Source organism: Zeugodacus cucurbitae, chromosome 3 (assembly GCF_028554725.1).
Source record: "Zeugodacus cucurbitae isolate PBARC_wt_2022May chromosome 3, idZeuCucr1.2, whole genome shotgun sequence".
NCBI classification, from domain to species: domain Eukaryota; kingdom Metazoa; phylum Arthropoda; class Insecta; order Diptera; family Tephritidae; genus Zeugodacus; species Zeugodacus cucurbitae.
This window is the reverse complement of record NC_071668.1, coordinates 41,901,257-41,906,990: the sequence shown is the minus strand read 5'-3', so window position 1 is coordinate 41,906,990 and position 5,734 is coordinate 41,901,257.

The window sequence follows — 5,734 nt, the reverse complement described above, 5'->3', positions numbered from 1 at the left end:
TAAATGATTTGTCTTTGATGTATGTAGCAGCGTTTGCGTCCATAGTTCTAGATTTGTTTGCAGCACATATTTCTATACCTTCGAGAGTTCTTCGCTGCTACCATAAGTGACACCAATTAGGTTGAAATATCTGTATTGAAAATTAATTAGGATTTAAGGCAAGACAATATTATTATATTCAACAATTATTTACATATTCAATGGTTTCGCCCTTGATGTTGACTATTGTTGCCCAAACTTCTATTGCATGCTTCGAATTGACATTGAGATGAATTTTTACTGTATCACCCTCTTCAATTCCATCTTTTGGCTTTAGAAAACTTATATTTTATGTTTTACTTCTTTAAAAATGCGTGGTTCAATAATTTAAACTTTAATTACGTAGTCTGCAGATCACATATTTAAATAAAACACCCAAACTAATATTTCACAAGCAGCCATGATATAGCTCAAAACTTGTTCAAACACACAAGAACTTTAATTGTTTCTTTCTCTCATTTAGGGTGCTGTACGAGAGAAGAGTTGAGGTAAATGTTCATGCACATTTTACCCTTTGTTGCACATGCGTGTATGAAGTGGTGTTATAAAAATTTCTTTGAATGTGTTGGAGTTTCAGTACCCATGTCTTGCTGGGTATATCGTACATCTTTGTCGCAGAGTTGCATTTGATTTTCATGTCGATTTAAATTCAATTTAAAATAAATGGGTTTAAAGGAAAAACAGTCAACACTTTTAAACAATTATTTACATGAGCATCAGTTTAATGCGTATGAAACTGGAATGTTTCATAGTCAATTGTTTTATAATATTTGATTTTATTCAATAATTATAGAATTCAATGTACGTTATTTACCCAGTTTTTAAAATTAACAGCCCTATTCTCATGCCCTCACAAAAATCACCACACTCACTATTGTGAGGTTTTTGGATTTTGTGATGATTACCTTATGCTGGAGAAAATTCAAAAGCTCAAATGCTCACAATTGTTTTGGTTTTTAGCAATATTTGTAAACAAATGTGTAAATATTTGCGTGCTATAACGACCATAGGGGAATTGTTCTTAAAAAAAAATGGCCTCTATAAAAGTTCAGTTATCGAATAATTGTGTTTAACCGAATCTGGAGCAATATGGTCGTACCTTGCATTTTCATTTGTTGAGCGATTTGCTGCCAACCACATCTACGATCCGATAAGGACGCATTATTTTTATAAAGACGATGATTTACACCCAGGTTATTTTTATACTCTCGCAACAAAGTTGCTACGAGATTATTATAGTTTTGTCTACATAACGGTTGGTTGCAAGTCCAAAACAAAACGAGTTAGATACTGGGTTATATATATGAAAATGATCAGGGTGACGAAAAAAGTTCAAATCCGGACGTCTGTCCGTCCGTCCGTGCAAGCTGTAACTTGAGTAAAAATTGAGATCTCTTGATGAAACTTGGAAGACGTATTTCTTGGCACCATAATAAGGTTAAGTTCGAAAATGTGCGTAATCGGACCACTGCCACGCCCACAAAATGGCGATAGCCGAAAACTTGGTACAAAGGAATGTTCTAGGAAGGGGCATATTTGGATGTAATTTTTTTGGGGAATTGGGCGTGGCCCCGCCCACAACTATGTTTTTTGTACATATCTCGCAAACTAATTAAGCTATATCAAGGAAACTTTCTAGAGTCGTTTCTTTTAGGTACTACCTTATAGAGTCCAAAAATGAAAGAAATCGGGTCATAACCACGCCCACCTCCCATACAAAGGTTATATTGAAAATTATTAAAAATGCAGTAAGTTCAGTAAGGAAACCCACCAGAAACCTTAAATTTAATTGTAAAGATGGTACAGAAGAGCTGCTCTCAAAATGGTATACAAAATTTTAAATGAGCGTGGTTCCGCCCACTGGGTCACATGGGTCAAAAACCATATCTTCCTTACTTGTTTTATAATTCTTTTGTTTTTTAACTTTCGACTGTAAATACGCAATTTCATTTGTTTACAAATTTTACATCAATTTGTATTTATTTTGAATTTATTTCTTTTGAAACAACTGTTTGACAGCAAAATGCTTTTCACCTCAATTGGTGACTTTTTAAGCTTTTTTCTTATGAGGTTCGAGCCAGAATAACTCACAAAATATACGTCACAAGAAACCTCACAAATTTTTCCTCACAACTCAGTTATGAGGTTTTTTCAGAATAGGGCTGTAAGTCAATAAAAAGAAAAAATAATATTTATTTATAACATGGACACTTAGACAGGTTTTTCTGTATTTTGATTGAAAAAATGTAATTGAAATTTTAGATGTTGATTATTCCCAGTGGGACTTGGAAGTATGAAAGAATTGGATACTTCCTACTGAAAAAACAAGTAGAGGTACTTTCCTACAATGTATGTATGTATGTGATTGGCGTTGCAACCGTTTAGCCGGTTATAGCCGAATCGACGATAGTGCGCCACCTGTCTCTCTCCTTCGCAGTTCGGCGCCAGTTGGAGATCCCAAGTGTAACCAGGTCGCTCTCCACCTGGTCCCTCCAACGGAGTGGAGGCCTTCCCCTTCCTCGGCTTCCTCCGGCGGGTACTGCATCGAACACTTTCAGGGCTGGAGTGTTTTCGTCCATTCGGACAACATGACCTAGCCAGCGTAGCCGCTGTCTTTTTATTCGCTGAACTATGTCAATGTCGTCGTATAACTCGTACAGCTCATCGTTCCATTGGCAAGAGTTATTCTGCGCTGGATTTCGAGGCTGACATTGTTCGTGTTGTTGATGCTGGTTCCCAGGTATACGAAATTATCTACGACCTCGAAGTTATGACTGTCAACAGTGACGTGGGAGCCAAGACGCGAATGCGCCGACTGTTTGTTTGATGACAGGAGATATTTCGTCTTGTCCTCATTCACCTCTAGACCCATTCGCTTCGCCTCCTTATCCATGCGGGAAAAAGCAGAACAAACGGCGCGGTTGTTGCTTCCGATGATATCAATATCATCGGCGTACGCCAGGAGCTGTACACTCTTGTAGAAGATTGTACCTTCTCGGTTTAGCTCTGCAGCTCTTATAATTTTTTCCAGCATCAGGTTAAAGAAGTCGCACGATAGTGAGTCACCTTGTCTGAAACCTCGTTTGGTATCGAACGGCTCGGAGAGGTCCTTCCCAATCATGACGGAGCTTTTGGTGTTGCTCAACGTCAATTTACACAGCCGTATTAGTTTTGCGGGGATACCAAATTCAGACATCGCGGCGTAAAGGCAACTCCTTTTCGTGCTGTCGAAAGCAGCTTTAAAATCGACAAAAAGGTGGTGTGTGTCGATCCTCTTTTCTCGGGTCTTTTCCAAGATTTGGCGCATGGTGAATATCTGGTCAGTTGTCGATTTTCCAGGTCTAAAGCCACACTGATAAGGTCCAATCAGTTTGTTGACGGTGGGCTTTAGTCTTTCACACAATACGCTCGATAGAACCTTGTATGCGATATTTAGGAGGCTGATCCCACGGTAATTGGCGCAGATTGTGGGATCTCCCTTTTTATGGATTGGGCAGAGCACACTGAGATTCCAATCGTCAGGCATGCTTTCTTCCGACCATATTCTGCAAAGAAGCTGATGCATGCACCTTATCAGTTCTTCGCCGCCGTATTTGAATAGTTCTGCCGGTAATCTATCGGCCCCCGCTGCTTTGTTGTTCTTCAAGCGGGTAATTGCTATTCGAATTTCTTCATGGTCGGGTAATGGAACATCTGTTCCATCGTCATCGATTGGGGGATCGGGTTCGCCATCTCCTGGTGTTGTACTCTCACTGCCATTCAGCAGGTCGGAGAAGTGTTCCCTCCATAATCCCAGTATGCCCTGGACATCGGTTACCAGATTACCACCTTGGTCTCTACATGAGGATGCTCCGGTCTTGAAACCTTCGTTAAGTCGCTTCATTTTTTCATAAAATTTTCGAGCATTCCCTCTGTCTGCCAGCTTCTCAAGCTCTTCGTACTCACGCATTTCGGCCTCTTTCTTTTTTTGTCTGCAAATGCGTCTCGCTTCCCTCTTCCTATTTCCTACAATAATACTATCTAATTTCGTTTTTCTGATCAATGTCGTTGGAGCGAAGGACCTCCACTTCGCTTACGAATTCATATGACGGAAAGTACTTTCCCCACACCTAATTTTGATTAATTCAGTAGGTAGTTACTATAAACCTAATATTTCGTGTGCTTCGAAGTACTTTCCCCACACCAATATTTTATTAATTCGGTAACTACTTACTATAAACCCAGTATTTCGTATACTTCGAAGTACTTTCCTCCAAACTATTTTTTCCATTACTAGAAACTACTTATTATAAACCCAGTATTTCGTATACTTCGAAGTACTTTCCTCCAAACTATTTTTTCTATTACTAGTAACTACTTACTATAAACCTACCAATAGCAGAAACAGTGGACACCATTAATTTTATTTAAATATTTTATTTTTTAGATTTTAATATGGAGTTTGTTATAAAATGACGATTTTTCGCCAGTTTTAAAGCTTGTCGCAAGTCTTTAACAAACTCGCCATGGGAATATCCTTCTTTCATTGATGCCTTTGAAATCATAAAAAATTTTAGAAAATATGTAAGTATTTTTTTTTTTCTAAAATTATTTACCAAACAAGCAGTCGATTAACCCCTTGCATTCCTTTAAGGAGTATTTGGAATGAATGCCATCGTAGTTCAACTGAACAATAAGACTCCTTTCGAAAATACCCTCAATAGATTTAATAATCCCCGTTTTGCCTATTATATTTTTAATGATTATTATCTATAGAAAAATAGGTATAATATTTATTAGTCAAATAGTGAAACTTAAGGGATTATATAGACAACTTACATAGTCTGCACTGGAACCTGCCACTATATCTGCATTCAGTTTTTTTAATGCTTCCAAGTTGGACAACGGGAACACACTTTAATAAAATTTAATGATTAATAAAATTTGATGTTAGTACTTACCTTGATAACTATATATGTATATATATCTCCACTTTTATTTCCATGCACTTTATATTTATTGCTTAATTTATTTGCAACACCCACAAACAAAATTGTTCTTTAAAGTGACAAATAACTTCATGGACGAGAACGTTTACCAAAAAATGCCGTTACTTCTTGAAAAATAAATTCAACATATCGAATACAAGAACAGAAATTTGTACAAGCATACAATTTGCTGAAATCGTAAGCGGCTTAGTAGCGAGGTTGAATTAAATTTATAAACCTTTTCTTCATTGGCATACCACAATTTACGAAGTAATCACTTTCATCTTCCATAGCCAATAAGTACTTTCAAAACTAATGAAATATAGAAGTACTTTTTTCAAGATCCACTGGGTTGTATTTTAAATCAAATAATATAGAGTGGCTCACAGCCAAAATGATGCAGCAACGAAATGAAAAATCGCTTAGTAAAAAACCATGTTTATATTTCGAAATTAAAAACTTTTACTAATTTATTGATTAGGTACATATATGTTTAATCTTTTAAATAAAAAAAAAAAAACAAAAAATGTTTATTTTTTACAAACGTTAAGTAAAAACATGTTCGTATACCGAAATACAAGCTCACAGCCAAAATTATGCACAAATGTTTACCGTTAGCGGTGACGGCTTGGTTCGAATACAAAGTAAATACTGTTATAAATGTGAGGTATCCTGGAAAGATATTTAAATGTTTTGATATTTTAGTATTGTCATTTGTTAAGTATATT